Here is an 8,434-nt window from a genome sequence, read left to right as displayed (position 1 = left end):
CATGGGTTAAACGGGCTGGCCCATTTAAGCCCGCTTTATTCGCGGGCCAAAATTTTTTAGCCCGGACCATTTATAGTCAGCCCGATGGGTTAAACGGGCCAGCCCGTTTATCATTTTATTTTATTTTTTGAAAAATATTTTGACAAAAAATACCACTTTTAGGTCAAAAACCATTTTAAAAAAAAAATTTAGTTGATGGGTCGGATTTTCGGGTCGGATCGGGAAAAATATTAGCTAAAAGTGTTACTTTTTTTAAAAAAAAATGAAAAAAAAATTAAACGGGCCACCCGTTTAGCCCACGGGCTAGCCCGTTTAGCCCGAAATTTAAACGGGCTTAATTTTAGGGGCAAAGCCCGCCCATTTAAACGGGTAAACGGGCTGGCCCGATGGGTTTAGCCCATTTTGACGGCCCTAGTGTCGAGCATTATTGCAATTACACTGTCCATAGCTTGTGCATTATAGTCCTTTACTAAATCGATAACTTTCTGATGAGAAGCATGGTCACCATGAGACATATTCAAACGCGCAACATTCATCCGAAAACATAGAATTATGAAATGCAACCTATCTATATGAATGCAACTAAGTGCAAAATGCTTTTACCTACTTGGTTAAAAGTAAATCAACCTTCCAAAAATAAATATGAACTAAATTCCACTAATTCAAATTCCAAAATAAAGTACAAGTAGACTTGCAAGAAGAAAGCTCGCGAAAGCCGGGAACAAAGAATCGAGCATCGAACCCTCACCGGAAGTGTATACACTCTAATCACTCAGTGTTTAAGGGTCGATTCTCTCGGTTCTCTACTAATCTTGCTTTCTAAGACTTGCTCTTCTTCTACCAATTAACAAAAATTTAATGCACGGATACAGATATCAAGAGGTCTTTTAAGGGTTGTAATGGTGTTAGGGTCAAGGTAGGATTGTATTTGGTCAGGTGGACTAAAATCTGAATCCTTGATTAACCTAAACTTCCCACCTAACTTAAGACAATCCATGTAATCAGAATACAAAATCTAACTACCCATTAATTATGTTTTCCATATATTCATGCATCCAAATTTGAGTACAACTCATATGCATTGCTACCACTATTTATTTTGGGACATTTTGTCCCCTTTTATTATTTGCTCTTTTTCTTTTCTTTTTTTTTCTTTTTTTTCTCAATGCATATGATTAAGGTATTGAATGCAAGAATATATGCTCAACTATCTTTTTAACATTTTCACAAAAATATACAATACCCAATTCTCAAACCAAATGTTACCATACCCAATTTTTCCACACTTAATTTATGAACACTTTCATTAGTCTAAACTAACCAAGGATTTAAATTAGGGACATTTATTATTTTCTGTTTAGAGTTAATAATGTGCTAAAATAAAGAACAAATGTGGTAAAATAGGCTCAACATTGGTTTGCAAAGGATAATGAAAAGGGTAAGGCCATATGGGTATGTGAGCTCAGTGAAACAAAGACCTCAATCACATAAGTGCATGCATACATGAAACAATGGAAATATAGAATCAAGCAAGACAAAGATCACAATTTTAGACAGAACAATACATACCAAAATAAAATATTAGTTTATAAGATGCAACCAATTAAATAAGCTCAAAATCTCACTGGTTTTGTGTGTTTGAGCTCTAAACCATATGTTCCAAAATAAATTTCTTCTAGCAAGTTCAACAAAAATTTTAATTCAAGTTAGTGAAATGCTATAAAATAGTTTCTTGGAAAAGAATTTTATCACTTCAACCAAGTATGACATAAATGCAAGCAACTAACTACACATGCAATCTATTACGCAATACAACAACTAACTAACAAAGAAGAGCAAGATTGGTGTTGGAAAAAGGAATTGTTACCCATGAAAGTAGATATCGACCTCCCCACACTTAAAGATTGCACCGTCCTTGGTGCATGCAAAGATTTGCAAGTAGACGGGTTGCTACAACTGATGCGTTTTCTCCAAACATTGTGCAGCGGGACTTGTTTGTCGCCCCATTTAGAAGTTTTTCATTTTTCTTCTTGGTGGCCATCCCGAAGGAAGAGAAAAAGGAAGAAGAATAACCTACAAATAAAGATATGCAAATAAATAAAATATGGGTGGGCTAATGCAAAATAATAATGAGGTTCTCAACTACATGGTAGCTACAACATGCAAGTGAAAAAATAAGATAGGCAAATGGAATATCAATAGTGCAAGAATTGCAATAATGAGGGAGAGAGAGTAGATCATGAAAGACAATATAAGTTCATATCAATGCAAAAGGAATATAAGGGTCATAAAAGATCAGCATTAACCTATAAAGAATATCACCTAACAATATAAAACAAGTCACTAAGCATAAAAATAATGGAAGAAATATTCGACAGATGAGTAAGAAAATTTAACACCAATGTTAAAACAACAAATATAGAAAAGAAAAGGGAAACAAACAACAAAGTTAAAATGCAATGAATGCAAGTATGCAAATATAATAAGAAAAAGAAAATAAAGAGGATAAAAATTAGAGGTGGAAATGGGAAGAGAGGGAGAAGAAGAAAATAAGAGAGGAGGAAGAAAAGGAAGAAGAAAGGAAAGAAGAAGAAAGGAAAAGAGAAGCAACACGTAAGCGTCACCCACGCGCACGCATGGGTTTCAGAATGAGGATGTGACGCGTACGCATGGATGTGAATTGTTCTCCGCACACAACACTCGCATAGTGACAGCCCAACTCTCTGGTTTTTGTACCAGAGACAGTAGCATAAAGATACGATGCGTGCGCGTCGTCTATGCTCACGCGTGGGAGGCAAAAAATGTAAATGACGCGTACGCGTTAGCGACGCGTACGTGCGTGGGTTGGGTTGTGCGCCTAGCATCCCACTCGTACGGTTCCAGCACAACTCTCTAGTTTTTGTATCAGAGAGCAACATTTAATATGACGCGTGTGGGTTGGCCATGCGCACGCGTGGGACACAAAATTTTTTTCAATAAACCAACAAGCTATTAAATTAATGCAAAACATTATTAAACAAGTGAAACCACAACTTAAACCAAATAAACCTAACTAAAATTGAAAATTCAATTTATTATCAATATAAATAAAAGAGAAAATAGGAAGAATTTACCATGGTGGGGCGTCTCCCACCTAGCACTTTTAGTTAAAGTCCTTAAGTTGGACATTTGGTGAGCTCCTTGTCATGGTGGCTTGTGCTTGAACTCATCTTGAAACTTCCACCAACGCTTGGACTTCCAATAAGCTCCAACATTTCCAAATGAATTCACCAAGCCTTGATGAAGTTCTTCATAAACTTTGAGCTCCCAAAGTTGATCCTCTTGTATGCCAAGATCCCAAATCTTGTTTCTACACCCGTCTTTAAGTGGATCATCATTGTTCCAACCGGGTGGTAAGCAATCCGAATTTTCAATGAAGTACCAAACTCTTCTCTTAGATCCAACCAATTGATCACTAGTCCAATCCTTGCATCTAGCCCTTGAAATCTCAACTTTGATGAGTCTTGATTTGCAACTAGAACCACTAAATATCCTTCTCTTACGCTTCATTCCACAAAGCCTCCTAAGTTGGCCATCTATTTCAAGAATATCATACTCAAGTGGGACAATAAAGCTAAGAGAGATAAGTTTTAACCACTTATATAAAGGAGTAGACGGCAACCAAGGTAGAGAAGTCTCCAAGGATCTTGACAAATCATATTCAACTCTCGTCCATCCTTTTTGAAAGACTTCCATCTTTTGAAAAGATTCTTTACTTTCAAGCTCTTCCTCACCGAATTCATGCAACTCTTCTCCGTCACTCAAATCATAAATATGAGGTTGAGAGAAATCTACCTCAAAGTTGCTTTCAATTTCATCAGAAGAAGGTTCTTCAAACTCAAGGGGTTCACTTGTGGATGCAAATTCATTACTAGGATGGCTTGATTCTTGATCATCATCACCAGGGGAACTTGCCTCTTGTTCTATCCTGTCCAATTCTTCATAGGGAACATGCCTTGGAGGTTGTGCACTACCCTCCTCAACATTAATTTCAAGCTTCTTGGAGGAATATTCTACAACTCTAGATTCCCAATGGAGGTTCAGTATCTCCTAAGTCTTCGACCACTTCTTCTTCTTCAACAATTACGACTTCCTCCAATTGTTCTAATATAAAGCCACATTCCTCATTTTTCACTGGAGTTTCTAACCTCTCCTTCATGCTACGTTCTTCATTAGATTCTCCACATGTAGCCATGGGGGTACTTTGAGTGTCGAAGCATAGGGTTACTAAATTATTTACTACCTCAGTCAAGGTAGCCACGAATTCTAGTGTCGTCCTTTGCATCTCTCTTTGTCCATGAAGAAGAACATCAAGAGTGTCATCCATTGGAGATTGGAGTGGATATGAGGGTTCATTGCTTGGGAGGAAGGGTTCATGATAGGAAGGTGGTTCATCTTGATAAGGATGTGGCAGTTCAACACTCTCCATATTTTCTACTTATTGCACAACACACTCCAGTCCCTTGTTCTCAAGTTGAGATTCCAATATCTCTTTCATGCTCCGCTCTTCGGTTGACTTTCCACGTTCATTCGTGGAAATGCTTTGTTTGTTGCATGAGTCCCATGGGTCGATGGTGGCTTTCGTTTTGGCAATGTTAGCCATGAGATCTTCATGTGCTTTTTGGCCATCCTCTCGCTCCATTTGATAAATTGTTGCTTGAAGTCGATCCATTGCTTCCTTAAAATGATCCCGAGGCTCTTGTTTTGCTTGGCTAACATAATTAGGATCATATTGCTCTTAGATTGATGGATATGGACATTCCTCTATGGAGGGTTGTGGTGGAAGGGAAAATTCATCTTGTGGTTGAAAGTTCGCATATATTGGAGGTTGTGTATATTGAGGTGGTGGTTCTTGGGAGTAATTGGGTTGGAATTTGGGTAGCTCTATGTATGGTTCATATAGCTCGTAAGGTGGTTGGTATGGTGGATAAGGGTTAGAATCATATGAAGGTGTTTGGTGGTATGGGGCTTGTGAGTATGGTGGTTTAAGACTACGTTGAGAAGGGGGTTCATAGGCATATGTTGGTAGTTGTTGGTAGTCACAAGGAGGTCCACCATATCCATTGTCTTGGTATGCATCATGGAATGGCTCTTGCTCGTAGTACATTATAGAGGGTTGTTACCACAGAGGTTGTCCATAAGCTTGAGGCTCCTCCTACCTTTGATTGTCCCATCCTTGATGCAAGCCTTCATTGTAAGCTCCACTTCCTACAACATAGTTGTAACCACACTCATCGCCAAAGGGGTGAGAATTCATGATAGTGAGAGAAAATAAAAACAAATACTAACAAAAAGTAAGCAAACAAAATTCGAAAACTAGCAAAAACTAACAAACACACCAAAAATCAAGATATTTACAATATTAACATATAACCAGTAATAAGGCACACATTTGCAATTCTTCCGCAACGGCGCCAAAAACTTGACGGAGGAAAAATGTCGGTAAAGATTTTCACAAAAATATCACGTTGCAAGTATAGTTCTAAACCGACAATTAAACCTCAATCAACGTTTAGATTGTTTGTCACTTAAGCAAACCCAATAAAATTAACTGAAGTATTTAAACCTCGGATCGTCTCTCAAGGAATTGCAGGGAAGTATAGTTTATTATTGGTTATGGGTATATTTTTGGGGTTTTTGAAATAAGGAACAAGAAAATATAGATTACGAGAAAAATAAACTAATAACTAAGAAAGCTCTTAGTGAGGAAAGAGAATTAGAAGTCCTATCCTCATTATCATCGTCAATTGTAATGGTAAATGTGAATTGCCTTCACTTAGTTATCCTCTAACCAATGGAGGAAGGTCAAGTGCATACAATCAACTTGAGTTCACAAGTCCTAGTCAACTCATAGTGAGAGACTAGCTTTGGTGAAGTTCAAGCTAACCGGCAATCTTCAATCACCAATCAACAAAAGACTTTTGATAACTCAAGAGTCTCTAAATAATCAATCCAAGTCAAGAACATAAAAATCTAAATTAAAATTCACCCAAAAATTTTATCAAACACTTGGAAGGCACAAAATAAAAGCATTGAAAAGTAATAAGAGAATGTAAAATCTAAGACCAACAATTACAAGGAATCAATAATAACAAATGAAGAAAGAAGCAATGAACATGAAATATCTCAAATTGCATTAAAAGGAAATTGAATATAACATGCAGATTCATAAACTAAATTGGGAAAATAAAGAAATCAACTAGAAAAATAAACTAAGATCCTCGAATAATAGAATGTAGAAGAGAAACTAAATTAAAGCAAGATAGAAATCTGAATTGGAGAAGAAATAAAACTAAAAACCCTAAAACCTAGAGAGATGAGAGAGCCTCTCTCTCTAGAAACCTACATCTAAACCTAAAAATTGTGAATGAATGAAAGTGATTGAATGATCCCCCTTTCCAGCTCCACTCTGTAGCCTCTAATTTGTATTTTCGGGGCTGAAACTGGGTCAAAAGCAGCCCAAAAATTGCTCCAGCATTTTTTGTTGATTGTAACACGTGACGCTCGTCATGCATACGCGTCAGCCATGCGTATGCGTCGTTGAACCTTGCACCTAGCCACACGTGCGTGTCATTTGTCTGCTGCACCAGTCACGCATACGTGTCGTCTATGCGTGCACGTCGCTACCAGATTCTAAAATTCTTAATTTCTTGTGCTCCTTCCACTTTTGCATACTTCTTTTCCATCCTCTAAGTCATTCCTATCCTATAAACCCTGAAAACACTTAACAAACATATCATGCCATCAAATGGTAATAATAGAGGATTAAAATTAGCAAATTTAAGGCCAAAGAAGTATGTTTTCAATCATAGCATAAAATTAAGAAGAAAACTTAAAAACATGCAATTTATATGGATAAGTGTGAGAATAGTTGACAAAATCCACTCAATTCAATACAAAATAAAGCGTAAAATAGTGGTTTATCAACCTCTAAGAGGTACAAAAGTAAAACAAATAAATACAAGAGGAGAGTCTATATATATATATATATATATATATATATATATATATATATATATATATATATATATATGTAACAAAAGATAAAAAATAAAGTCCCAAAATATCCACTTCGCTGCAGAAACTCCAGACGCCTAGCGAGGAGCCTCTCGATCTGCATCTAAAAAATAACAATATTGTATGGGATGAGAACCGGGGGTTCTCAACATGGTAAAGGTGCCACGTACATAAGATATAAGGTCCTGAAAATGCCAGAGGCAATCCTGGAATGCCGACGCTCAGATTATAAAACTTAGAGAACTAGAATAGAAACCATAAGTGGGTGGTCTTCTAGGAATTCTTAAACCTTTCTAAAACTTAACTAGAACACTAAATCTCTCCACCTTTTCTCCTTTCCTCCATATCCGGTGAAATTGCAAAAAAGCAAACAATGACAAACACGGGTAGAATACAAGGCGAATAGCAAATATAACAAATAGCATATTATAATCACTTAGACATTTCCAATTAATGCGCAAGCAAGCAATTCAGACAATATGCACAAGATGCATGCCTGTTCTATAGCTTATGAGTCTCATCTGTCGGTTATAAAGCCAACCCGACAAGTCTGGCTGCTAAACCCTAAACTGTCCCCCGACGCGCATCCCTAAGAGTCTATACATAGCTTTTTCTCATATATAATATTTGCTCAATGGGAGTACCATTTCCGAGAATTTATAAGTGTCCGGTCACCCTTAAGTCGTAAGGTCAACAGAGTATCGAGTCTCAACCTGGAACACGTGGTGGCAAGCCACGGTACTTTACCCAGAAAAACTCGTATCTCAGATAATTGAGTGCATAAGCCAATAAACATTAATAATCATTCATAATAATTGCACAGTCATTCTTTACAGCCATGGCATCACATATACTTCCATCCTCTGCATTTTCATATTTAAATCATCATTTTTCAACCTTACTTCATCTCCAAGTTACCACCTCTTCCTAGTTTCTTCTCATTACTAGGTATACTATTAAGATCTAGGGCTAAAAGAATAAAATTAGAGGTTTAGAGGTTTGAAATTAAGCTTTAAAACATAAAAATCCATGTTTGTTGAAATAGGGATCACGCATACGCATGGGCCATGCGTATGCGTGAGAGTGCAGTTTTTTCCATCACACATACGCATTACCTCGTCCGTGTACGCATGTACGCTGGACAGAAGCAAACTCTGCGTATGAAGCCCCAGGCCCGCATACGCAAGAGTCTCTTTTTGCCCATGATGCGTACGCATTCCTCGTCCGCGTACGCATGCATGCCAAACAGAAATGACCCTTCACGTATGGAGGGGTATGCGTACGCATACACTGCAGTTTGATTAAAAAATGTTTAAGTCTGTAGAATTTTAATTTTATATACTGAACTTTCGACGCGCATAACTTTCTCGTTTTAAAA

Source organism: Arachis hypogaea, chromosome 1 (assembly GCF_003086295.3).
Source record: "Arachis hypogaea cultivar Tifrunner chromosome 1, arahy.Tifrunner.gnm2.J5K5, whole genome shotgun sequence".
In the NCBI taxonomy this organism is placed as follows: Eukaryota; Viridiplantae; Streptophyta; class Magnoliopsida; order Fabales; family Fabaceae; genus Arachis; species Arachis hypogaea.
The sequence above is the reverse complement of the archived record's forward strand: the minus strand, read 5'-3'. Positions refer to the sequence as shown.